The sequence below is a fragment of the Coloeus monedula genome (assembly GCF_965178545.1).
Source record: "Coloeus monedula genome assembly, chromosome: 1".
NCBI classification, from domain to species: Eukaryota; Metazoa; Chordata; class Aves; order Passeriformes; family Corvidae; genus Coloeus; species Coloeus monedula.
In genome coordinates, this window is record NC_138781.1 from 147,629,322 (window position 1) to 147,656,848 (window position 27,527).

General features: G+C 45.1%; 1 protein-coding gene across 4 annotated transcripts in view; it reads left to right on the forward strand.

Annotated features, from left to right (window-relative positions):
- Positions 1-27,527, forward strand: part of ZHX2 (zinc fingers and homeoboxes 2) — a 75,354-nt gene that overhangs the window by 26,050 nt on the left and 21,777 nt on the right. The window contains exons 1-3 of one of the 4 annotated variants that reach the window (XM_082277414.1): positions 5,588-5,647; positions 6,089-6,139; positions 23,499-23,555. The gene's annotated coding sequence lies outside the window, so the exon portion shown is untranslated. Of the gene's footprint in view, positions 1-5,587; positions 5,648-6,088; positions 6,140-23,498; positions 23,556-27,527 lie in introns of those variants that run through there. The other 3 variants (XM_082277413.1, XM_082277416.1, XM_082277415.1) reach the window with 3 other exon arrangements.

Sequence of the window (27,527 nt, forward strand, 5' to 3'; positions counted from 1 at the left end):
CAAGAAGGCCAGTGGCATCCTGGCCTGTATCAGAAACAGTGTGGTCAGCAGGACCAGAGCAGTGATTGTCTCTCTTTAGTTTGGTGAGGCCACACCTTGAATCCTGAGTCCAGTTCTGGGCCCCTTAACTTGAAGAAGGACACTGAAGTGCTGGAGCATGTCCAGAGAAGGGCAACGGAGCTGGGGAGGGGTCTGGAGCACCAGTCTGATGAGGAGCAGCTGAGAGAGCTGGGGGTGCTTATCCTGGAGAAGAGGAGGCCCACAGGAGACCTTACCACTCTCTGCAACTCCCTGGAGGGAGGCTGTAGCCAGGTGGGGAGTTGGTCTCTTCTCTTGGGTAACAAGTGACAGGATGAGAGGAAGTGGCCTTAACTTGCACCAGGGGAGTTTTAGATTGGATATTAGCAAACAGGTTTTCACAGAAAGGGTGGTCAGGCACTGAAACAGGCCGTCCAGTGAAGTCACCATCCCTGGAGGTATTTAAGACACTTAGGGAAGTGGTTTAGTGGTTGACTAGGCATAAAGGTTCTTTCCAACATAAATGATTCTGTGACTCTATAAGGGGACATCCCATGGTGTTGAAAATCAATTAGCAGGTTAACAGTCCACAGCTTGGTTGTTCAAAAATAGAACGTTATTGCTGTACAAATGTTGGGCAGAAAAAGTGTCCAACAACAGTGCAGCAACCACTTTGTTGGAAAACAGTTCTCAGTCATGGCCCTGGCAGAGGAGGGGTCCAACAACTTTTTTCCAACACATTTATTACTATGGGCAAGTATGTAACTAACCAGAGGCTGACAGTCCAAAAGGTTCAAGAGGAATAATGTGAAGTAGTTTAACCTTACTAAAAGGCAAATAAATTAATAACTTTTTCTTATCAAGAACCCTACAGGATATCTCTCTCTCTCTCTGGTTGAATTTCCTTATGTGATCAAATCTTCTTCTTGCTCTAAACCCCTTGCTGCCAGTTTAAAATAGTATGAGACTGAGATTTCTCACCCTTCAAGAAAACACTTTGATTTGTTGAAGGAAGCTAGGAACAGTTAAGGAGATAGGAAAGAAAGTAATATACCTTTCTCTGTGCTGACATCTGCAACTGGGGGATGTGTTGAAAAGTAAATATAATTCGCTTTGAGCAATGCTTTCCCATTCTCTTTCATTCTGGTTCAGTGCTCTGGTTCCCAATGAAGTAGACATATTGATGGAAAGTGGGGTGCAGAAGGGCTGTAGGACCTCAGTGAAGAGGCTGGGGATCATCCCCCATGCTAGGGCTGTGGGACTAATGTTGTTGTTCATTTGCAAATTTTTCAAGAGAGCACTGAGATGAGAAGTGGCAGGATCACTGTCTGTCTGTCTGTCCAGTGCCAGGGAAGCCAGGCCAGGACCCTCACCAGCCCCTATCTCACCTTGCAGCTGAGGCCAACCTCAGCTGCTGCCAGCAGCCAAACCAGTTCTTACCAGCTTCAGGTAAAACTATGGATGGGCACAACCTGGCCCTGAGCAGCCTGTGCCCAGGGGGTTGGAGCAGTCCCCTGGGGGTGCCAGTCAGGTGAAGGTGGCCTTGGTGGCTGCCCAGGCTGCCTGGCTCAGCCATCCACTTCCCTGGAGTATCATGCTCCTGCTTCTCCCCTAGAGGCATATGAGATCAGTTTCATCCTGATGGAGAACACGTTTCCTGAAATCTTCTGAAGCTCTAAGAGAGGGGTAATAGTTTCTGAGACAGTGCTGCACAGTGAAAATGACCTAAACCTATGAAATTTACTTTTTTTTTTTTTAAGACAGCTAATTTTTTTATTGTTTTTATTTACTCTTATTTTGCTGTTAATATTTCCAAAAGCAGCTGGTAATACTAAGAAGGCATTGCAAAGAGGGGTTTGGTTTATTCCTGTAGTTTATAGAAATTTTCCTGGAGGAAGCTAAGGCTGGAGAGCTGAAGCATGGTGCAGCCTTGGATTGACTGTCTGGGACAGCTTCTGCTCAGAGATCCCTGAAAATGGTGCAGCATGGATAAGGACTTCGTGCAAGTGGTTGTCATACTAATGATGTGGAAAATATGACTCTTGGCAGGGGCCTCCTACTCTGTGTGTTCCAGGTCAGCACCAGTGGTTTTCCTGGGGAGCTCAGGGTCTGCCAGCAGCAGCTGCTGTGGGGTGGAAATACCCCTCTCTTTTTAAGCTTCGTTCAAAAGGCTGGAGAAGGACAGCTGAGTGCCGAGTGGGACAGGGATAAGACCGCTGGGGATGGAGTCGTGTGGGAGATACCCTGTGGTCTCTCCAAACATCACCATCCACACAGTGTGTGAGCTTACATGGGGACCTCAGTGTACTTTAAGGTTTTTTAATGGCTTTTTCACTGCATATTTAGGTTTTTGATGTAAACTTTAAGTTATATTTTAGGTTGTAGGGATGGGGGCAAGGATGGGTTAATTTTAATAACTTTATGAAAAGGCATTGAAGGCAAGGATGCTCATGAGCACGTTAGTCCATGATGCTGCATTCTGCCAGGTTTGGTGAATGTTTACCCAGGACTGGACCAGCAGCCAGGAGCTGTTGGGGCTCTTGGTATCTGTTGGGGCTCTTGGGATCTGTTGGGGTAGCTGTGATTTTCAATGTGTGGAGACAGACGACTTTCAAGAACATTTGTATCTGCTAATCATGCTGTAATAACAGTCTGCAGTTGAGAGGCTGCAAACCCCCCATTTCCTACACAGCTGTGCATATTTAATTCGATAGAAGGCATTGCTCGTCTGCTGTTAGAAGTAATTCAGATCGCTAAGGTGGTAATTTTGATCATGGTGGTTTTTAGGGAAATATAGGTGTAGCTACACTGAAGAGTTAATAAATGCCTAGTATGATACAAACACCAGGGAGTGAGGAGCAGGGACATGGTGGGTGGCTGCCAGTGCCCCACCCCGCATCGTGGGCTTGCCCTGTTCCTGCCTCGCTGAGCCAGCAGCAAAGGAAGGCAACATCCTGGGCACATTAGCTTAGTGAAGGAAGTTATTCCTGACGTATTGCCTCTACACCAATTTTGGGCATTGAGGCAGTCAGGGCATTTGATGGGTCACCAGCAGTGCTGTGGGGGGAGGACCAAAGGTGGTGGAGCTATGGAGGGTTGGCACGACCTGGTCTGTGGGGATGCTTTTGGCTGACCCCAGGGTTTAAACCACCAAGCTGGCATCTTTCAGGAGAAGAAGTCAGGAGTGTGGGGTTTATTTTCCTTCATCTCAAGCACAGCTTGTGAAAGCAAGTGCTTTCAGGGCTTCCAATTCCGTTTCTCTCTGTAAAACAGGCTTTTGCAAAATTGATAATTTCTGTAGGTTGAGAGAGTCTCAAAGGAACTTTCTGTCAAGCATCTAAAAAGTGCCATTATTTCTCTTCCCTGTTGTAACAGCAGCTTTGGATTTACTTTTTAACTCTCTAAAGATGTCTCGACAATCTCTTTTTTGTGAACAACTCCATGGTGAATAAAGCAAAATAATCCCATTTTCAGGTGGTTTGTGCTGTAGTGTTTGGGTTGCAGAAACCATGTGGAGTGCTGGTGTTTATCAAGTATTTAAAAGCCTTTTTGTTTATTTTGTTTTGTTTTGCCATGAGATGTAACTTCTTTTGGAAAGCATCTAGAATGATGAAGCAGCTGGTGGCTGAGTCTCCTGCTCAGTGTGCAGAGACTGAAGATTGGCTGGGATAGCTGGAGTTATTCACTGCATGCTGTGGGCCACATAAACACACAGACAGGCAATTCCTGTGAACCAGGAGGTGTGTGGTAACACATAAATCACCATAAACTGTTCCGTACATGTGCTCACCAGGACACCACATGGGAGCCAGCAGATACAGATCTCCTCAGCTCTTGTCCATTACTTGCAGGTGCTGGTGTGGCACAGCTCATGTAGGTGAGATGATAATGGCTGTGTGAATGCCTCCTGTGCAGAGGGCAGGTCTGGCCTGAATTTGCCTGATGCCAGCATTGTGATGCGTTTCAGGGAAGTGGTGTTTTCATGGCAAGGAAAGCTGCTTTCTCCTGCCTTGTGCTGCCTTGGAATAAGCATGTCCCCATGGGAGGCTGCTCAAGAGCTGCCTACGCAGGGAGGCTCAAGACAAACAAACTCAGGCAAGAGTTTTCATTAGTAATTACCTACCTGTTGAAAAAAGTTGATGTTTCTATATGAAATGTGTTTGTGACTCCTTCATTTCACTGTTGCCTAACTCCAAGCATTCAAAAGCAGTAGCAGATCTCCCAGAACTGTGAAATAGTTTGAGAGAGCTGAAATATGTATGTGTGTGTATATATATATACACATATATTACCAAGTTGTTTCTGAGCTGTTATATTAAACTCAAATCATTCTCATAGCCACGAGGGGCAGAAACTTTTTGCACGCTTTCCAAAGAGGATCGTGCAGTACGAGTAAAACAGCAAGGGATTGGATTTAATAACCCTGAAGATTGCTTTCTGCTTTATGTTTCCAAAAGTGGAGATCCTTGCAGAAGCTTCACCAGCTGGGTCTTTAGGAGAAGTACCAAAAATTGTGAGGGTCAGTATACAGTCCCAAGAAGCAAGAGCACCATACACATATACATTTACTTAACGTTCTAAGCAGAGATTTGAAATTGGGGGAAGGAATGGGCTGTGTTGCATTGTAGGTGATTTTGTTGTTCTTTAGAAGTGTTTTATTCATAGGTTTGGGTTTATTTCTTTCTGTTGGCAAGCTGTAGGGTCACTTCCGTGTCTTGGACACAGCACTTTTAAAAAGCAGGATTTCAGATAGCAGTTTTAGTAAAATATAACTGGACTAAACCCCTTAAATACAGAAACAGCTTCATCCTAAGCCTACCATGTGAGAACGGAGAATCTGACCCAAAAGAGGGATGAAGAGCAGCAGAAGGTGGCCTGCTGGGTCCCAAAGTGTTGGAGGTATAAATAGCACAAAATCTGCAGCTATCTCATGTGTTTTGTTTCTCTCTTACAATTCAGTGAAACTAGCATTTTTTTGCCTTACTCTTAGATGGAGCAAAGCAGGAAGCAGCTTCCCTTCTATCTGTGAATAAACATGCAGCTTCTTCTAGCCTAAGCTCTTAAAATATGGTTATGGTTGTGTAATACCTTCTGGTTTCCCAGCTCCTCCAGTAGCCAGTGTTCTCTTTCAGGAAATCAAGTCATATCTTCCCTTGAAAAGATCCAAAACAATATCAACCTAACCTGCTGGGAAGCAGCAAAAGACTCCAAGTGATTTCTTTTGGGTTTGTCAGCCTACCTTCCTCAGGCCAGATAACAGGAGTCTGGAGTTTTAAACCCAAATACTTCGGCTTGAACTGAAAGTGCATGTTGTGCTCACAGTCCTGCTGAAGCAATCAATAAGCTTCTGCCTCTTTTCCTGGGGGGCTTGTGGGGTGGTTTGCTGTTTGTATTTCTTTTACTCAGAGCAGTCCCTTGGCTGTTTATTATCTCTTTAGCCATTCTTGCAGACCTGCAGGCACAGTGTTTTTCAGGTGTGTATACAGCCACTGCCAAAGGGGAATATTTTTCTATTTACTCCTGCTCTTGCAGCTGCTGAAGCTAAACCTTCCTCTCCTGTTTTTTTAGGGGAAAAAAAAAAAAAAAGGCAAAAATGAGGAAAGCCAGCTTTAGTTTTGGGAGACAGCAGGTGAGTCCATTTAAGGAGGAGAAGGACAATTTTGATGGCATTTTGTAGAAATTCCCAATAGTAAAAGAGTTTGTTCTGGAATGTGTCAGCTGCAGCGGCTGTTTTGTGGGTTTTTCCAGTGCAAACCACAGTGGTGGTATCTCAGGACATCAGTGTGTGAGTGCTCTCCACTGTCTGCTTGGCCTAAGAAATGTGGATTTTTTTCTTTCCCTGAGAGGCTCCCAAAGTTCATCATGTTACTGTAAAAGGACTGGAGAACCAAATCTTTCAAATTCTGCTTGTCAGTGGTGGTCAGTGGAAAAGGGAATTGCTGGATTCCTGCTGGCATTCCTGGTGCTGGTGAAAAAACTAAATTACCAGTCATAGAGGGGAAGGGATGGCTGCTATTTTTTTCTCTTCTATTTTTCTCACTGACTTACATGGTTTTTCCCACTTTTTTAGGTATCAGAAGTACTGAGAGATTCCCAGGATGTAAGAAATCAAGTGCTGTAAGTGAGTAGCTTTTTCTTGCCATTTTCCTTTACATGAGAAGTCCAAGCTTGCCCAAACAGAAGGAGAATCTTCTAATTTTTTTCTTTTAAAGACACTTCAAGAAATGTTTACAGCAAGCAAATCCAGTATTTTGGAACCAGTTGAGTGCCTTTGGCACCTCTTTACAACTCACAAAATAAAGTCAGCATTGTATTACCACATAGGCTGAATAATTCTCTCACTACAGATATAAACCACATGAATGCATTTAATTGAGAATATGGTCAGCAGAATGGATCATTTGCACCATCTGAAGCTTGTTTGTTGTTTCCAAGCTTTACCAGCTATGGAAAGATAGAATCTTGCTGAAGAGTTCAGGCATTCTTTGGGAAGTGAGCTTGCATCTCTTGGAAGGGAAAAAGAGCACAGATTAGCTGTGAGGTTGTTTTTGTGTGTGTGGACAGCACCTGAGCCCTGTCATCAAAACAGGAAACTATTCAATATTTGAGTCTTCCCTGATGTGATAAAATAGCTTTGAAGAAAGTTTTATATCACAAGAGACACCTGCACACTTGCTTCAAAGCAGCTTAGCCAGGAGCTTTTATATATATATATATATATATATATCTATTTAAAAATAACTCTAAACCTTGAAAATGTATATTTAAAGAGCAGCTGCCCTATGACCTTTTCCTATGCACTGCTAAATGGTGTGGGTTGGGGTTTCCCATCAGCTGTGGCTGGTCTGCAGCTCTCCAGGTGGACCAGCCAGTGCTGTTCTAAACGAACCTCAGGAAGTCCTGGTTAGAGTCACTGACTGTGTGCCTGGCATAGTGCAGGCTCTTGAGGCAGCTTCTCTGCTCTGCTGCGAGGCTGGATAACAGGGCAAAAGTTTGGGTGCTGTTGCTCTGGGCTTTACTGCTTTCTGTAAGTAAATTTTATTAGCAAAGGGGGTGAATAAGGGGGGGGGGTTTGAGGTTTTTATAATCAGCTCAACTCCTGTTCTGTGGTTGTGAAAATCTGTGGTTACTTGGACATCAGCAGAGTTTTGTTTCTATTTTCATTTCAGTGGCTTAAGTCTGTTTTCTGTTACAGCAACAAAAATCTATTTGGGCTAGATTGGAATAAAGACCCAAATTGAAATCAGCCTGAAAAAATAAGGGCTAGTTTTGTTAAAGGAAAAGAACTGAGTCCCTCCGTGTTTGGTAAAGGTGTGGTAAAAATTCCCCAATAAACACCTATCAAGCATTCAGAAAGTGGTAAGCAAAAAAAATGAATCCTTCTTTCAGCTTTTTGTGAAGGATACTGGCAATGAGTGTGGTTACTGAAGGAAAAGAGGGATGTGAAATGATGACAGTGTTTTGTATTGATCTCCCTCAGTAAGGTCCATGGTTTGTACTCTTCCTTTGAATCACAAATGTTTTCTTCCAGCTCCCTGGTGTTTAGACTTTCACACGAGACTTGCTAATTGAGCTGTGGGGCTTATTTTTTGTGAGTCACTTACAAAGCATTGTGCAGGGTGGGCTCTGGTCTCTGTTTATTTACAGCTGTGTTGGCTTCAGAGTGATGAGAAGAGTAGATACCAATTCAAGTGAAAAAAACTCAACAGAAATATGCCATGTGTTTATATTGTGTCTCTCAAAGTATATCCACATGCTAGAAAAGCTCTTTGCTCATCTCAAAAACAAAACCTGATTGTTTTTCGTTAGGTAGGCAGTGTTGAAATCTGGGAAGTGTTTTCTCGGGTCCTAATGAATCTACATCCATTCAACCCCTGTGGTGGCTGGTTCCACAAAGGGGTTGAACACGGGGAGCTGCCCCTGCCCTTCAAAGGGGGGGACTTGCTGGTCCCAGGTAGATGTTGTCTGTGTCATTAAGTCAAAGTAAAACAGCAGTGCTGATGGAGGCATGTAATCCACAGATGCCTCTGATATAGCTGTGTTAAGAGGATGAGAGATAAAGCCAAGGGTATCCTCCTTGGGAGCTCTTCAGGCAACTGGTGTATGGCCTCAGATGGCTCTGAAATTTCTGCAGCAAGATACAGTGACAGCTCAGCAATGAAAGGAGACTGCAAGTTCCCATTTACCTGTCTTCTCACACTCTGGCTGCATGACAGGAACTGGGGAGCATGAGGTAGCTGCAGTGGGACAATGCTGACGGAAAAACTCCTCTCCTGCTCAGAAGCTCAGGAAACCCAGAGCTGGAAGAATTCGGTTCCTGTATGTCTGCTCTCTCTGTCCTCTTGCAGTGTTGCCCTGCAAAATGCTTCAGGATCAGTTGTTCTGTAAGAGAATTGAGGGAGAGAAGGAAAAAGAGGCTTTCTTGTCATTTCCCTTTCTCTGTTTGCCTGCCAGCACCTGGAGGTGAAACTTGCCAGTGGCTGCTCCCACAGGTGCCTGTCCCCTGTGAGGGGTGGCAGTGTGGGTTGCAACAGTGGCTTGGGGTGGCTCTGACTGACACTCTTGCAGAGGGGCCTTGACCAAGAGCTGACACACTGTGTTATGAGCTGTCAGGGAAAGTGTTGGTTTGGGAAGCTCCTGCCACTTCCAGTGGACTTGGGGACATTTATGAGCCAGCTGCGAGTGGCGGTTGCTTCACCTATTAGGCTTTAATACACCATCCCTTTGTAAGGCAGCATCTCTGTCCTGTTATTTAAAAGCAATACCCGCTTTATTACAGGTAGGATTGCCCTGATGGAGTTTTGTTCTCTGAGCAGTGCAAGGCAGAGCCATCTCTTGGTGGGGAACCAAGCCCTGAGAGGATGCAGGAGAGGAGGTCTTTCAGGTTGTATGTGCTGGAGGAGAAACATCCTCAGCTGGCGTGTGGTTGTGTGGCTGCCCTTCCGCCCCAGGATGCTCTTTGGCAGGACAGGTTGGTGAGGTGGCTGCAGATCACAGGATGCCCAGGGCAGGCTGCAGCATTGGACTGCAGAGGCACAGCAGGTCTGGTGGGGGAGCAGGAAGGACAGAGAAGTGGTCCTTTAGGCAAAAGTAGCTTGGAAAAATTAACTCATTTATGTCAAGGCTTCTGGATGTGTAACTTTAAAAAAATAACACTTGTTGCAGTAAAGTGCTCTCTTATCAGATGAGATTTAGATAGATTTGGGGTTACTTTTGTTGCTTGGAGCCTGAGCAGTGAATTTGCAAACATTTTCTGCAGAGAAAATGACAACAGTCTGTCTTAGGAGTGCCAGCACTATGTACAGAAACAGCTTCGCCAAATGCAACAGTGGTGCTGCCTCCTTGCTATTATATGGGGCAAGAGGTTGGGCTCTAGCTGTGGCAGCCCTGAAAAGCTGAAACTGTCACTTGTACTTGTCATCCACAAAGCCACTTCTCCAAACAGTGTGCTCCTCACAAAATCAGCGCTCATTCTCCCAGTGGTTGATCAGGCAACTGTCTGGAAATTTTGGAAAGACTGTGTTTTATTTTTAAAAAGGGGGAGGAAATACTATTCTAACTTAAGGATAAAGATTTGGAGGAGAAATTGGTTGGAGAGCAGGAGAAATTCAGTCAGGAGAGATGAGGCTTAGCCGAAAGTCTCCGTTACAGTTCCCAGATGAGAAGGGGTGACAGGATTTCTTTCATGTAACTGCAAATACGCAGTTCATATTGGAGCCCAGGGCAGGTTTTCCCAAGAGTTGAGCTGGTTGGGCTTTGGTGAGGACAGGGTTGCTGCTGCCTGGCTCTCCAGCAGGCCCAGTGGGGTGGTCCTTTGGGATCTTGCTCCATTCGTCTTATTTTTGATAGTGTTTTTTCTTCCTTTTCTTTTCCCCTTAAGTATGATGTCACAAATGACATCAGTACAATAACTACTTGTGGTTGTCATAGCCACAGTCTGTGACACCCAAACAAAGCAGCAGGAAACCAAAGCTGGCATACAAATGCTGTAATATTCATCACATTCCTTTTGGTTAATAACTGCATGGTTAGGTATTTATTTTCCATTGGGGAAAAAAAAGAGGAAGGGGACTTAAAAGCAAAAAATTGGGTCACTGAGGGGGAGGAAGGTAGTTTCCAACTCCAAATGATAATGTAGCTGCACTTCTGCCTCCCAGTGCTCTTCCCCTGAGGTAATGTTGCTCTGGCATCAACTACTCAACTCCCTTCTGCAGCTGTTCCCATGGCTGGGGACCACATGGTGGTGCTCCTCACGGACAAGGCAATGGGAGACATTCCACTGCCTCAAACGAAAGCTGTGTCCCCAGGGCAAAGCCTCCCAAAGGCTGGCAGTGAGGGCCAGCAGCAGCCACTTGTCAGCCAGCTTTGACTGCTGGATGGCTGAGGCTGCCATTCTTGTGGTGCATGGATAGAGTATAGAAGGGGTTTTTTAATCTTTTGGGGGGGGATTAGATGTGATGGGGGAGTGGTTGTTTGCAGTTCTTTGTTTTGTTTCTTGAATCTGTAAAATAAGCTTTTCTGGGTGAGCAGCAGAGCTTGTTTGCCCCTGCAGGATTTAATCACTCCTTCAGAGTTTCGCACAGTTGGCCTAATAGTAGGAAGGTGCTTGCTGCAAAAAATAATTCCAGTAATGTTAAAAAAAATTAAATAAATTACAGAAATAGATCTGGTATGAGCACTGCATTTGCAAGACAAGCACTGGAGGCAGGTGGTTAGGGCTTGCTGGGAGGGAGCCACCTCAGCCTGTCACTGCTGCAGGCATGTGGGGAGCCCCCGTCCGTGTGCCCCTCGCCAGAACTTCCCCTTGCCCAGTGCCACCCCCCCTTTGTGTCCCCACAGGGACATACTGACCCTGAGGGCTCCAGCATGGCTTCCCCAAAATATTTGGGCATTCCTGAGCTGGGGCCTTCCCCAGGCCTGTCTGTGCTGGGAGCAGGCAGCAAGCACACAGAGAGCAGAGTCCGGCTCTGGATTCAGGCATTCTCCTGCTGGTGCTTGCAGGGAGGTGCTCATTATATAATAGCTGCTGGTTGATTAATATGCTGTGAGTCAGAAGCGCCAGGGTATTTTAGCTTTCTCTAGTTGCTATGGAAACATTATTTTAACAAATAGCTTTTTAATATTTAATTAAAACTCAGCTTTTGGCAAGCTGGAGTAAGAACTATTACAATTACTACTACAAAGGATTAGCAGTGAAGTGTATTCCAGAGCCATGGATTTTTTGGTTGAGCCTGTGTCATGTGTCCCCCACTCTGATCTGTCAGGTTCAAAAAATTAAAAAAAAAATAGTAAAAAGTCACTAATTTATTGCTTGTGAGAAGTGTATTCTTGTTCCTAAGACACAAAGCAAATGTAATGCAAATCTGCAGTTACTCTTAACAATTGAAGGTTGTCACTTCTTTCAATGTACAGTGCCAAGGCAGCTCTGTAAGGACGAAGCAGTGTGATAGCATTTATTAGTCGCTGCTGTGTCACTGGTGTTTCTTCTTCTACCTTTGCCTCCTGAATGAGATCATTCCTGTTTTGTTTGCTTCGTGTTCCCTCTGTGTCAGGTTGGATGCGTTTCCCTTGCCAGCTTGTGGAGGAGGCTGGTGCTGTGTCCGGATCAGGCTCTGGACAGATTCCTAGTCTTTTTTTAGGTGAGCTCCTCTGCTCCCTGATACCAGATGATTCTGCAACGGAGAAAAATGAACAGAGAACTCAGTCTCCAGAGAAAAATAAATATTTAACAGCTCTTTGTAAATAACTGTTATTTATAGAACAGTTGCAGGTTCTACCATGCTTGGTAAGTGAGGGTGCTTTTTATGCAAGAATTCTGCCATGAGGGACTGAGTGGATGCTTAATGTCATCTGTGATATAATAATGAAATGAATGTGTTGCTCTCATGGGATTCCCTTCCAGCCCCTATTTCCTGTGATTAGCTTCAATATTGCACACTTTGTCTCTATTCACATCACATTTCTTCATATTGTACTGAAACCTTATTTGGAAGGTAACACCTTTATTTCCTGAGGGGAGGGGAAGGGTGTTGAGGGTTTTGACTTATGCAGATGGGTCTGAGGCTATATTACCTCCATTGTGTATCAGTGTGGTGGCTGGCCAGGACCTGGGGATTCATCAGCTCAGCCTCTCACTCTCAGAGAGTCTGGGTTGGTGCTGTTATACCATTTTATAAATGAGTGAAAGTAAACCTGGAGAGATGGATTAGGATGTGTTTTGCCCCAGCTGCCTATAAGTTAAGCAGTTATTCTGTAGTAGTGGTCTAATCACTTCCACCATCAGTTGAAAGACCTGCATCATTTCCAGAGATGTTTCACCCTGCTTTTGGACAGATGTTTGAGGCAGGTCTCAGGCATAGCCCTCAGAATTGTTTGTCTCTCCCCATTTAACTCAGAGCTGTAAACTAGACAGGGAAGAAGTAGGCAAGAGGAATGCCACCCTGACCAAAGATCTTTTATACAGTTTCTATAGGTGGTCCATAGCACTGTTTCAGGCTGCTGGATGTCCTTGTCACACTGCTCTGGTCACACAGTGTCAGGTGCCCCTTCCAAAGCAGCACAGCTAATCTCTGCTACACATTGCTCACAGCTGGGCTTCAGGGATTAACAACTTGGAAAGAGATGCAAAACCAGTCCCCAGGCATGTAAAATAAGGTGCTAACGATTTGTCTAAACTCTTCTAGCAAGCCAGGAAGAGAATTAAGGCTTTCCTTCCTATTTACACCGAAGGTGTGTTGTCATGACCAAAATTAGAGTGATAATGTTTTTGCTGCAGTAATACAACAAGCAGTATGGGTGTGTTAGGCAGTTCTTTAAAAAATCCTTCTAAGGTGTGTCCCATACTTCTTGCTAAATTCTTTGTTCTCTTTTTAAACCCCTCTGCTAGCTGATGGCAACCTCAGTGAATCCAAAGGTGATCCCAGGATGTGGCTGGAGCTGTGATGGAAGCAGGGTCTCTGGGTAGATAGTGACAGCCATTGAGCAGCACATGCTTGCAGCCACCTGTGTCAGCTGCTGCTTCCTGCAAGGTCTGGGAAGGAATCCTTACTATTTTTTTTCCACCAAGGACCTGAAACACACTTCAAAAACCAAATTCTACTGGTTTCATAGCAAACGTGGGTCTCCATGGGGCTTGCAAGGCAGCAGCCAGGACAGGCTTTGCAGAGGGATGGTGGGAAGTCCTGCTGTGCGGGAAGGGCAGCATGGGGGAGGGGGGGGGGACAGGCAGTGGCTGTTGTGGGAGAAGCTGACAAGCAGATGGATGAAGCTGGCATTACCAGTGGAGTGGAAGAGGTGAGTGCTGCTATGTTAGCAGATGTGATCAGGCTTCCTCAGAGGGATGAGGGGTGCTGAGAGGTTTGAACCAAATGCCCCGACCAAAGGAAACCTGTGGAACTGTTCCTTGGGAGGAGGTGGGAAGGGTTTGGTTGATGGTGACTGGCAAAGGTAGAAGTCTGAGCAGTGATGCTTTTGAGTATCAAAAGGCAGTTGGTTAAGTAGCTGAAATGGGAATTATTGTGAGAAGGTACAGAAATAACATTTCTACCTGAAATTTTCATCATATGGTGAAATTTTGCAAAGGATACAGAGAAGTGCTGGAGAAGAGCAATCCTGCTTAGGCTACATGCTAAGAGAAAAGGCCCCAGGTTATAGGTAAGAGAGATGTGACTGATAGCCCAAATACTGACAGTACAGCAGATAGGGGAGGAGGGAAGGTCAGGAGCTCTGCTGTCCCTGAGCAGAGCTGGTGCAGAGGTGAGCAGTGGGCTCTCGGGGAGGGATGGCTGTGCCAGGAGTCTGTGTGGTGAAGCAGACCTGGTGCTGAGTGTTTGGGGGGGGGGGGGTGGTCCCTGATGCATAATGCTCCTGAGTGTTGTGATGGGTGGCAGGTCTGAGTAGTCAGATCTGCCCTGGAAAGCTGTTCCCAGGGAGGGAAATCGGGTTCATCAGGAGGGGGGAAAAGTAGAAGATGGGAGCCTGTATTTTTGTTTGGGTAGATGTGCACTAGAGTTGTACTAGAAAAGCTGAAATGTGATTTACAATGGGAAATAAATGCTCCACAGCAAACACAGACTGCTGTGAGAGAGTTTACCTGTCAGGTCCTCAGCTCAGCATCAACTACTCAGCCTCCCTGTATGGATGTAATGTGCTATACAGATTTTCAATTTGCAGTAATTTGGGACTTGCATGTAGTCTGCAGAGGTATGACATGCACTCAAGCAAGTCTGACTTTCCCACCTGAGGATAAGGGTGGATCCAAGCTGGCAGAAAGCCTTGTGTGGGAGCAAAGGGCATATCTTACCCAAGGGAGTGCTCAGAGATACTGCAGTAACAAGGACTCCCCCCAAATGAAGCCCAAGGGTTGTGGGCTTTTGGGGTTTTTTTTATGGTGCTTTGGGATCCATGTACACACTTTGCATTGCAAGTCCGTGATGTGTCGCAAATCCCCATGTAACCAAGTGTGGAGTCTTCTCCCTTCACTTAAACCCTTATTCCCTCCACTTAAAGCTAAACCAGGCTTTGCTGGCTTTCCTCTTCACTGGTCCCAGGGGATTTAAAAGGTACACTGCTATTTCCATGTCTGCCTGATAAGCAAGAACATCAAGGGATGGAATAGAGTTAAGTGAATTGAGAGGAGAGAGGTTAGAAGTGACAAAAATTGCAATGAACTTTCCTGCAGCTTCCCATCTCCACCTGTTCCAGACGTTCCCTTTTTTTTTTTTTTTTTTTGCTGCCATCAGTAGTTTTTGGTAGTGTTGTCTTCTCAGTGGCTGCTCACTGATGGAGTTGTCTAGTGGAAGTCAGGAGCCCGATGTCTTGAAAGCAGGAGCGCTTGGACCTGTGAGTCTGCTTGTATATTGGAGAATGTGCTCCTGTCTCCTAATGCAGCAAATGCAGTGGGGTATCACATGCTTTGCATCACCAACAGTTTCACACAGAGCAACTGTGATATTTGTATGGGTAATTTGTGCTTAGTCCCAATTGTGCTGTTAGTGGCATTAGGGTAGAGCATCACAGAGGCACTGAGCACAGTAATTGTCTCTGAGTTGACTCAGTTTTCATTGTCGACGTTAGTTATGACTCAGGTATAACCAATCTGGCATGTTTCCTGTCTGCAGTTCTCCAAGTACACTCTTCTGCTTGCATGCCTCAAACCAGACTATTGCTGTGTTTGCCACGCTCTGAAATCCAACCAGGCTTGCAATAGATGAATCAAGCCCCACAGTGCTTGGGGCAGCTGCATTTCAGGTGCTGCTGTGAGTGTGTGTAGGGAAGGGTGAGGAGGGGGTGCAATGCTTGGGAAGAGCACCTACAGGAGGAGACTCGAGCTCCAGTAGGACAGGGAATGGCCTTGCATTTATTGGATTTGTTATAAATACTGGATTAAAATGTGTTTTATTTTATTTGTATTATACATGTAATTGTATCTAGTGAGTAGGTATTAGCTAATATATACTATGTGAATGCAAAGAAGAACTGCTTTTTTTTTTTTAGCTCTGCTATAAGGCATTCAATAGATTCCTATCTTGATGTGACCTTGCTTTCCTGTTCAGGAAGTTCTCCTGTTTGACCATCCAGGATTTGCTCTGGCAGTTGCACCCACACCCCCTGAGGCAGGACTGAAGCCCTTTCACTGCAGGTGGTTCCAGTGGGCTGTGGGGTGCCCCGCTTGCCTCCCTACACTCAGAACAGGCTTTCTTACCAATTCAACCCAGGCTTTCCCACAGCAGAGTCTCAGATGTCTGGATTCTTAAAATAATCATGGTGCAATAACAGAATAACAGCTTGAACTGGTGCCTCTGGAGGTGGGACCCCAAACAAAGGAATCCTTGGGCTTTTACATCTGCACAGTCTTAAGTGCATGAAAGTCTGGGCTCTTCCTGCTGAGTTTTTGGCTCCTGCTGTGTCTCTGAGTATCGGGTCACCTGGCTGCACATGGGTCCTCTGCGCCCTTTGTTGTGCACAGGGTTGGTGCCAGCTCTTCCCTCGGGCTCCCTCCACCCAGAGCTCAAATCTGCAGCTCTCACTGCAGCTGCTCACCGAACTACCTGCACTGATTGTATTCTTCAACATCTCCAATGGTTTTACCTTCAGTAAAAGAGCCCTCTGAGTGGCCATGGACAGGCCATCCCTCTGATACTGGAGGACTGCAGAGAAGAAGCAACTTTCTTCTTTGATCTTGCTATTGCTGGAGTCAGTAGCAAAATTTCAGAGGACTTCAATGAGCCAGGATCAGCCCTCTAAAAATACTCCCAAGGCACTAGGGGAAAGCACTTGTGAGTAGGTGAGAAGCAGCACTTATCTGCCTGTGCGGTAGAAGGGAGCACACCGTTGTTAATAAATGTTGCTTCTTTATGAATACGTTTCTTTTGGTGCATGTTATCAAAAGGAAAGAAATCTCTGCAGTGGTAGTGTAACATGTAGGGCTGTCTGTAGCAGCAATAAGTTTTGATCTGTTACTGTCAAAATTCTGCCACTTTTTTGTAAGAGAAGACCCAAAAGCACCTTCCTTTGCTGTCTGTGAAAATCTGAAAGGTGCATTTTGTGCATGTCATGAGGATCTCTGAGCATCTCTTTCCAGAGGAGTCTGGATGAGTAATTGTGTCATTTGGACAAACTCCTGATGCATACATTAGCCTCGTGCTAGCCCTGACTGCTGGAGGTGGCAGTGAAATCAGAGGTACACCCTGTGTGTTAAAAGCAGTGTAAAGCTTCGAGAGCCTGCCATAACTTATGTCACCTTTGAGGATTCCTAAGAGTGGTTTTGAGCATAGGAAGGGAGACAGGGTTGGCTCGGGTCAGGTTTGCATCCCCTGGCATGTGGTATGTGCCCACGGTGGTGGCACTGGCAAGCATAAGGGGATGGCAGTGGTCATCTCCTTTCCCAGCAGAGAACAGCTTCAATGTGTCCTTTAAGCCTGAAGCTAACCAGGAAGAAAACCCCTGTGCTCAGCCCCTGCAATGGCCCCAGCACTGCTCTGCAGTTGTGATATGTCTGGTACACACCAAGCTGTGCTCTCAGGGACAGGGCAAATGGAGAGGAGGGAGATGGTGACCTCCCAACAGCTGCTGTGGTGGCAGAGAGGAGGGAAACAGTGATTTAGCTGCTCTTGGTAGAGGGGTAAGTGACTCCAGAGAGCATTTAAATAGCAAAACAATTAGAAGGTATTTTGAGGGTTTCATAAGCTAGTTGCAAAATTAATAAACATTAGAAAATCTCAGTTGTAAGGGTGGGGAGTTTCAAGGCTGCATCTCTCAGCAGTATCCCAGGGTTAGGAGAGCCATGTGATCATTCCAGTATCTTAGTTTGCTTCAGGCTCATGGAGGCTTGGTTTCATACCTGTCTAGCACCTCCCTCTTCTTGTCCATCCATGCTCTCCTTGCCCAGAGGTGCTGGGTTTGCGAGAGAAGGTTTATTGTGCCACTGCTGGTGACTGGGGCTTGCCACTTAGCAAATACTAAAAAAAAAAAACACAGTAAAGCAACTGGTAGGTATAACTGGTGAATTATCCCTGCAAATCACAGTCCCTGCTTCTGACACCTGGCTTCTGCAACACATCACTTGTCTGCCAGCAGACACATAGCTGTATCCATCAGGTCTTTGAGGCTAGTCATAGATAGAGACGTGTTAACTGTGGCTTCTCCTCCTCAGTATATGTATTGTGCTGTGGGATATGTCAGGGGCACGGAGCACTGGGCTCAGGTGTTGTGTCCTTTTCCCTGGCTGCTGAAACACATCAGTAAATTTAGTGGTGGTAACATCATCATAATGAGCTCTGAACAATGTGAGCAATGCACAACTCTGCAGTTTTCCAGAAGCTGTTCCTTTACAAGACCCGTTTTCAACACCCTGAGCACTGATGTGCTGTCATACAAACTGTCTGCTAACTGAATGTCTCCTTTAACACGTGCTGCTTTTGTATGACTTTCAAATGCCAGAATTTTGCAAGAAATGAGATTTCAAATGCATCATCTCTTGCCCCCTGCATTGCATGTTTGTGGTCTCATCTGGTCCTGGTGTAGTGTCTGCTCAGGTGGAGGCTCCTGGGCTGTGTACTGAGTGTGCTCACATTTTGTGTCATCGCCACAGCTGTGCAGCACCATGTCTCTTTTGGGGAGGAACCACCCTCTGTGCAGTCTCCTTGGTTGCTGCCAGTCGGTTTGCTTTTCAGAGGACTCCAGCCAGTATTAAGCTTGCTGGCACTGTCTGACAGCACTCTGTGCCTCTGCTTTTCCTCAAATACTCAGCCCTGAGAAGTCTGAAAAGCTGGACAACCCTGGGTCACCTCACAGGAAACAGAGATGTTCAAAGAGCTCATGTAATTAGCTGCACTTTCCTCTTTAGATACTCCCCAATCTGCTTGAGCCAAGGAGCCAGCCGTCCAGTTTGCTGGTCAGGGCATTCTGTAAAGACCTCACTGTGTGTCCTGGGGCTTTCCCTGGCTCTTCCTGCTGGTGGGAGCCTCAGCTGGGATGGCAGCACAGACTTAGATAACATTGGAGATTTGAGTACAGAACACATAGGAAAATTAGGTTGTGTCTACTTTACACAGGCTGGATTTTATTCCAGGCAATTAGAAGCTGGGGCTGGGAGGGCTTTGTATTTGGTGAATTGTGAATTTGGTGAGTTGGTTTTTTTTGTTGGTTTGTTTTTTTGGTTTTTTTTTTTTACTTGATCAAAAAGGTGGCTGACAGCGTGGCTAGATCAATGCATGCTGGCAGTCTGTGTATCCTGCCCTGTGTGGGTTACTGGAGGTGCCTGGTGTTCCTCTGCTGCTCCTTATCCCTTTCTCTGAGACCCTCCTCAGCAGAGGCTGGGTGTCAGATTGCTCTGTGCACACAAACCTTCAGCAGAGCAGCGATTAACCCAAGGTGAGCCGTGTTTCATAGGAAGTCCAGGAGGTTCAGGACGGGGGTCCTCCTTTTGCAAAGGTTGGTGTCATTCTGGTGGATTCCACTTGCTCTTTGCCCTCTGCAGGGTACAGGTACACTCAGCTCATTGCCTGAAGGATTTGAACAAAATCTGTCTGACTGCATGAGTTGAAATTTGTTTGGTTTAACCCTAGAACCGATTTGCCTGCAAGGGGCTCTTGTCAGAGACAGTAATGCTTGGTGTTCTTTGTTGCTCCTGAGCCACCAATTGTAGAACATCTATCTTGTTGCTCAAAATTGCTATTTTTGAAGTATATTGACTGGTGAAGACAGCAATATTTAACACCTTTGGTTTTTTTACCTGCAAAGCAATTTATAACTAATAGTCCTTCTGACTCCCATGTTAGCAGGGACATAATGTGTAAACTCTTTGGGACAAGGAGTGGGGCTTGTGTGGGTTTGTAGCAGTGACATTGTGGTTGGAGAAAAACTGCTGATCTGGGTACACCTTCTTGCCATAGAAATCCTGCCTAGGAATCATACAAAGAAATTACTTCACATGAATAACTCAAAAATGCTGGAGAAGGTATTAGGATTGGCATGATTTAGTGCAGTTAAACTGTATCTTGTCTTTCTCTAATTTATATAAAGCAGTTTTTATCTGTCTTGGGGGGGCGGTGTGTTCTTTTCTTGTTTAAAGTTCCAGAAATCTACATGGGAGATCTTAAAATTGGATGAGTACTGTGTGAAGGCATTTCTGAGTTAAGTTGTAACCTGAAGCATAAGGAAAAAGGTTTTCTTAACTTGTTGTATTACTAAAATATATTTGAACCAGTGTTGCACATCATTAAATATATGGTGAATCACATATGACAGATGTGCCGAAAAGAGTCTTAAGATAATGTGACCAAAATGTCATGCTGTAACAATATTCACAGAAGAGAGCAATTTCCTGGAATATAATCTTCATGGGCTGTAAAATTAAATTTGAAAATGTATCCCCAGTTCTATCTTGCCCCTTTTAAAATAAAACCTCTGGAAATTTTTAACCCATTGGTTGCTGTTACAGCAGCTTGTGAAGGTTAAGCTTCTTGTTGGGTCTCAAGTGCCTTTTTCCTTCCCCAGCTTCACATGCCAAGGACAGAGTGAATCCTTGCACCATCTATTGTAGCACACACTTCTGTTGCACGTGGTGGAGGCTCCCCACAGAGATACAGATGTTTTCTGCTTTGTTCTCCAGGTCTGCTAGCTGTTCTTCAGGTTTCCTGAAACAGTGACCTTTTTTGTAATACCACTGCTGCATATCACTGGGCAGAAAAATAGTCTAAGCTTGTTTTGGGTTTATTTAGGATATGTTCAACTAGAAGGCATTGCATGTAGTTAAGTGTGTAGGGAACTGGTGCTGGCACTAATAGTGGTGTTCTCCAGGGATCTTTTACACCTTGACAGAATGTATAGTCTAATCTAATTATGGTAACCTATCCTAAAACCGTGGTAATTAAACTTAAGAGATTACTGAAGTTGTAGGGTATGGTTTTCTGAGTTAGTTTCCAAACCTATCTGTCTCTAATCTCTGTTTTAAACATTGGCTTCAGCTTCTCACTAAGCTTCTTTAACTTCCACTGTGTTAGTCAAGCAGCTAACTGGGAACTCTTGCTCCAGTTAGTTTGCATAGTCCTTATTGAATTAGATTGGAAAAGCACTTGGAATTTGAAAGAAAAGCAGAATGTGGAATTGTGATTTTTCCTTTTTATGTAGACTTTTTGAAGGAGGAAGACTGGGATGTCTTTATCTATGTGAATCATCAAATGATTAACAAAAACACAGGAAAAATGTGTTTATCATTGCGGCCTTGACCAGGGTTCTGAGCTGAGATGAGCATGCCTGGAGGTTGGGCTAAAAACTGAGCAGGAGTGAGGGGCATTGCAGTTCCTGTGCATTTGGCATGGGAGAAGAAAGGCTGGAGTCTCTGACCAGGGCTCTGCTGGTAACAGCAGCAAGGCTGGCCTTTTGGCCCCTTGAGCTAAACTCAGAAGGACTTCAGGAGGCTGAGGGCAAAGTTGTTTCTTCTTCATTCTCCTCTTTCCTTCCTCTCCAAGTCCTTGTAGCCCTTTGTTGCTGCCAATTCTTTGTCATCTAAGTAACCCCAAAACCAGTAGAGGTGCAGTCCAACACCTGCTGTTTTCATCATCTGCCTACAAATTGCCCTTCCCCTCAGGAAAACCCGTCAAAATATCCATGTGCATGCACAGATGAAACAAACTTACAGTCCCACCAGGATAAATGCTGTATTAACATCACAGATGTAACATCATCACAGCTCTGGTTTAAGAAGGGCAGATGGAAAAGGCTCTGCTGACCTAATGCCCATTAAAAAAAATATCTGTACCTAGTGTCAATGGGCTGCTTTCTTCCTTACCTTCTTTCCTTTTCTTATCATTTCTGTGCTTTCTCTTCTGAAGAAGTTCAGTGCTGCATTAAAGAGATTACAGGTTCTTTTCATCTTACCTCTTTTTTCCCCCCAATTTTACTTCTTCCCAGCAAGCCTCAGGGGTCTTTTGGTTTGTTTTTTTTTTTTTCCTTTTTCTTTTCTTTTTTTTAAATTTTTTCCCCCTGTTTTAAAGCAGTTGATTTATAGCTCTCCTACCTGCTGGGAAAGATTGACCTGCTACTGAGCATTTTCAGACAGCCCTTCTTATGAGTCACTTGGGACTGAAAGCAAGCAGAAGGCCAGGTTGAAAGGTGTTTCTTTCCTGATGCTATTTACACCCTAAGGAAATAGTGATGGCGTGTGCTGGTTTTGTATAGCTTGATACACGTTGTGTGTATATGTACCTGCATCTTGAAATGGGGTTGTCCAAGGAGAAAATACTTCCTTTTTTTTTCTCCACCGACACCCTCTTGATTTCTCCAAATCTGAATGAAATCTGAATGCACTTATGTTTTCACTCTTTCTCTCGTACTGTGCTTTTGGTGGGCTTTTGCTGTGCAGTTTTGTTTTCACAAGTTTCAGGATGTGCTTTGTTTCCTCTGAAACATGAGGTGTGGATTCCATCTGGAAACATTTCAGTGGGTCATACAGTTTGTGGTACTCTTCCTTTGCTGCCCTGGTCTCTCTGTGCCTGTCTCTGGCAGGGAGTATGGGGAGACCAGCAGTGCTGAGCCACCATGCAAGAAGTGAATGAGGAAGGATGCCTTTCACCTCACTTCTGTTCAGTGCAGACTCGATGGACCATGGAGGCTATTTTGTTATTGAGCATCTAAACCCTGAAAAGATATTTCAGGGCAGTCTGGACAGGGTTGCTGATTTTTTTTTTCCCCCTCCAGCTCCTTCTGTCTTGATACCAACACTGAATTGTTTTTCCTTCAAAGGAACAAACTTGACGTGCCAGGATGGTTGTTCTTCATCCTTTCTAAAGAATGAATCAGCCAGCGCTGAATTTCCTCAGACACATCTTCTGCTTTCATGTGTTGGTCTGAAAATACTGACCTCAGCAGCTGGGCTGATTTATTCCACAAAAGGAGGAAAATCTCTCTATTCTTGTTTGAATTCAGTTCTAAAAGAATAAGATCTAGAATTAAAAGCAAATGAGAAAAAAACAGGCCCTTTTAAAGTTTTCTTTCTTATACCTAATATGAAGGCTGTTTTCTCACTTGCTCATGCAGTAGCTAAGGCCAAGTTCCATGGACATTGCCCTTGAAATCTTCTAGTTAGTGTCACCTTTCATCAGTAGGAAACAGCCAGAGATGCCACGTTTGAACCCTGGCAAGTGACAAAAGAGATCAGTGAAGATTTACACACTGGCCCTACTCTGAAGATGAATCAAATCTGGGGTGACCCATCCTGTCTTGTTTCTCCTGTCCATTCTTGTCTGGGGGTGGTTTGGATGCAATTAACTGATGTGAACTGCCAGTATTTGGAGAGTAGGGGTTTGAGAGCCGATTTCAGCAGTGGGATCCAATTTCTCAGCAGTGTTGTGTACAATTGGGCTGTGTTTCATCATATTCACTTTATTAAAATAAGTGTTACAAGAGGCCTGTTCAGTGACTGAGTGAGGATTTTCCATTGCAGGCTCTGCAGCCTTTTCCCACTTCCTGGCTCTCTTTCCTCCTCTTGCAGTACTACACATGGGATGACTTTGCTTTAGAAATTATCTTTTTTTCAAAAGGGCAGCAGAGGCCCATGGCCTGTGTGAGCAGGATGGGGTTTTAAGGTTTTCTTGTTTGTTCCCTCTCTCTCCCCTCTGAGTTTTACCCTCTACTTTACTGTTGTGAGTCCACAGGACATACCAGGGAAACAGAATGCATTGGGTCATGTGTGGCCCAATTCCCCTCCAAGCCCAAAGCAGCCCTTCTCTGCAGGGACTGCCTCTCTGAAGCATTTCTAGAGACCACACAAGTCAGGAGCTGTGTGAATGCTTTGTCTGGTTTCTTCTGCCTAAGCTTCCTTCACTTCATGAATGTTTTGGTGAGGGTAGAGTAGACAAAAGGTGTTGGAAGAGAAGCAGATCACTTCACAAGGCAAAGAAATCATGAAGAGCAGCTTTGGGGAGAAAAGACAAAAGTAATTCAATAACTAATTATTTTTTCTTGGGCTCCTCTTTCAGATGAGAAGCATGCAGTAAGTCTTGACCTAGTTCCCTGAGTATCACAGAAGTCTTGAGGTAAGAATTGCTTCAGGGAACATTCATGGGCAAGTGTTTCCCTGCCAGAAGGCAGCTTATCTGCTGGAACTGAAGCTCTCCACTCAAGTGTGGAGCTCTCCGCATAAGTGTGTTTTGTCAATGCTTTTGTTGGGAAAGAGGTCTGAAACCCAGGCTAGATATGGGAGGTCCTGGCTGATGAATGCTGCTCTGAGATCTGGTTTCAAGTCTCTGCTATCTCCAGCCTTATTGATGGCACTTTTGCTTGTCCCCTTCCCTGCGTCTTATTTGGATTTTGGGCTCAGGTGATGTCAAATAATAGCATCAGCTCTTGCTGTGGAACGTGGTTTTTCCTAAACTTCAGGAACTGCTGTGTAATTAAGCTTTCACATAAATCTTCAGGAGAAATAACCCAGGACTGCTTCAGTCTGGGTCTTCACAGTGCTTAAGGCATTCTTGCTGGTGATAAGACAGGCAGGGAGTGCTTCTGAGATGAGGTGGAAGGGAGGAAGTCCTGGGGAGATGGCTTGTGGGTCAGTTTTGGATTGCCAGTAGTTACATGAGAGGTTTGGCTACAGGGCTGGCTTGAGGGCTAGCCAAAGACAAGGTCATAGCTCCCACGTCTACACCCTCTGGGATATGCTGAATTGCTAAAGTATTTATCAAAGAGCGTGGGCAGGGGACATGTTTTGAAGGAAAATGTATAGTTGCAGAGACAAGTTTGAAAGCCTAGCTGGTGTCTAGTTGGTCCTAGCAGAACATCAGGGAGCTTGTGGGTGCCCTGCCTGCCTGCCCTGCGCACTGGTTGGGCTGCCCACAGCAGTGGCAGGTCTGTCTGTCCTCCAAAAGGAGATGCCCTCAGTGAGCATCCTGCTGTTGCATGTCGAGACCATCTGAGAACATAGCCCAGTTGCCTTAATTCCACTCCCTTCTGGTGTGGAGAATGATTTTGGGACTACAAGAATAATACTTTATGCTGTTTAGGAAACAAAATAGACTGATTGGGCTTACAAAGCAAGCAAACCAACCAACCTGCAAATGACAGAGCAGCTGGTTAGCAGTAGCTACGACACGTTTCAGCAGTGAGGCTGTGCAAGTGCTGCCTTTCCCCAGTGTATTTGGTTCCCAGGGGTGACAGGATTGCCAGGATGGCAGCAACAGCCAGAGTTTTCAGCAGGCTCTTTCCCTGCCCTCCTTTGCTTTGCAGCAAAGTCTGTGGAGAAAAGCATGCTTGGTGCTGGTGGGTTGCCATGGAAAGAACTGCCACATCGCACAGAGTTTGTGGTGGAGTGTCTGGTGGCTGTTTCTTTTTGAGAGAATTTTTACAAACGTTTTAAAATGGAGTGACCATCTAAATTAATGCAAGCTGGTCACACAATCAGTGTCTCTTGAAATTATATCATTAAGGATTTTTTTTCGTTTTTTGCCCTTTCCTTTGGAAGGAGTGTACATGTGTTTTGGCAAACAAATACTGAATATTAGTGTCCCACTGGATTTTGATGACTGGATGGTTGGAGCCTGTTTTGCAGCTCTGAGGAGAGAGCAGGAAGGAGGAGGGTTTGCTACAGAGGGTGGGGGTGAGCATAAGCCCTGGGCACGCTACTGCAGGCCTGGTCCTGGCATCCCAGAAACAGGAGGAGAAGAAACCAAGTTTTAAAAAATTCTTTAAAAAAAGATTTAAACAAATAACCTTCAGTGAGAAGCCGTTTTATGGAGCAGTACTCCTCCTTTTCTGCATTTCTCAAGTATTGCTCAAGCATCATTGTTACAGTTTCTTCATCTGGAGGAGCTATGAAGTAGCCCTAGGGGAAATCCAAGCACCAGGGAGGCAGAGAGGCTGATGCCTGCACTGACTCTAGCTCTGAGCCAGAGCTGGGAATAGTGAGTATGCTGGGATTAAAATGTGTGGGAGGAGGCAACTGCCAAGCGTACTTTGTCACACTTAGGTGTTCTGGTGGTAAACCCTTCCACTGGTAAGAAATAAATGAATGGGAGGTTTAGCTGGTTCTGTTGTTGTTGTTTTCCTTGGCATTTTATTCCTCAGTACAGTAATAATTTTTCCATGTGAAACATGGTTCCTTTTGTGGTTTGGGATTCTAAGGGGTGTTCCAGGGGTGTTTCATGCCAAAGCATCCAGGCTGCAGACGGTCCAGATCAAACTCAGTCATGAAAGTAGGAACTGGTTTGATCAGCATCCCTTGATGTTTAAAATGAGAAGTAGAAGAAACAAAACATGTCCTTCTTTGTGGCATGTGCTGGGGAGAAAGTCTCCAAAGGCATGGATTGTGCTTGTCTGATTGTATTTACAACTGTGTCAATTCCTACTATTTTTTTATATGTATCAGGTCTTAAGAAACTCCATTTACTTCCAAATATCCTTTTCATTCTCTTCCACTGTATATTTCCAGAAGAATCCCTGGTTCTTTTGAACTAGAGCATTAAATAGTTTGTGAATGATCCAGTAATCATTTCCTCTTTGTACTTCCGGAGTGAAATGAAAATGCAGAGACATTTGCATCCTGCTAAATCCCACTTTATTCCAGCAGCATAGTGTTGGAGTGTCCTCGTCCTCTGTCCCCTGCATCCCATGTCAGCATCCTTTCCTAGAGCTCCAAGGTGCTGGCAGCTCCTGTCCTGGCCTAGGGACCCTCATTTCAAGGGCCTGTTGAGGAAAAGGTGGGACAGGCTGGATTCAGAGCTGCTACGTTGAAAAAAAAAAAAAAGTTACATATACGTGCACACACAGCCTGGCAGATCAAACACAGAGAAATGTTGCACAAAGGAATCACATGCTGTTAGGTGAGATCAGATGTGTCTGCCAAGTTTCTGGCCTCTTGAAGACAAGAATATACCTGGAAATTGGAGAGCCTTACATTCAGATGGTCTTGTAGTATCCAAGTAGAAAAAGCTGTGCAGAGAGATGGAGGGGAGAGCTCTGGCACTCGCTCAGATTCATCCTTGCAGGAAGTCTGGGTCAAGGTCACGAGAATTAAAGGCTCCCGAAAGCAGTGAGCACTCCCCTGTCTCCACTGGCCTGCAGCACTTGATATGGGAAGAAGGATTTCATGTTGGGGAAGGGGACAGTGTTTGGGTTTGTGGGTCACAGTCACTGGGGGAGTGTTTCTAACCCAGCTATGGAAACCCAACTGTGTGACAAGGGGGAAGGATTGCATTGTGTGCTCTACTTCTGGCACGGACAAAGGTCCTTTGTGGCCGTGCCAAATTCTCCCGGCAGCAAAACTGTTACTGTGCACAGAGGGCAGTGGCTCTGCCCTGTGACAAATTGCAGCAGCCACGGGTGCTGCAGGGAGGAAGAGGAAACTCATTTGATCCCGTGATCTCCAGGGGAAAAATGGCGTTTGTGTGCCTGCCTGATAGGTGCCTATGGGGACACTTAAACTGTACATACCCACCTGGAACCTCAGCGTCCTGTGTGGCAAGACAGGCCTTTTCCCCATAAGTAAGCACAGTTTTGAAAGGCTTTCTGACTCTGGGGGTTTTGTTTGGTTGGGGGGGGGTTTAATAAAAAATTATATTGATAGTCAATGATTTTCCTAGGGAAAATAAATATTTGATTGGGAGCGTATTTGTTGGCCAACTGAAGAAATTAGAATACTGTCACTCGGTGGATAACTTCAACTCCAAACAGCTTTTGATTTCGCACTTCATAGGGTGTAGACATCTGGAACATCAGTGATGCTTCAGCTGGCTTCTGGTTTCTGATGGCAGACAGTAGTTGGTGTCTTGGTCTTGTATTAGATGCCTTAAATGCTCAGTAAGCTGAAGAGAGTGTTTTGTAATCTGCAGTGAAGGGAAAGCATGCAAATGTTTCAAAAGGATCTTGCTGGACTTGCTATTTATTGTCTCATCCTCTACTGTGGAACATGGTAGGTTCTCTGTGACACAGTTTACTTTACAGGATTACTTTAAAACAAAGTGTTTTGCATGTGTATGAGGACTGGGTGCTTACTAAGAGAAGGAGAAATAATTAAA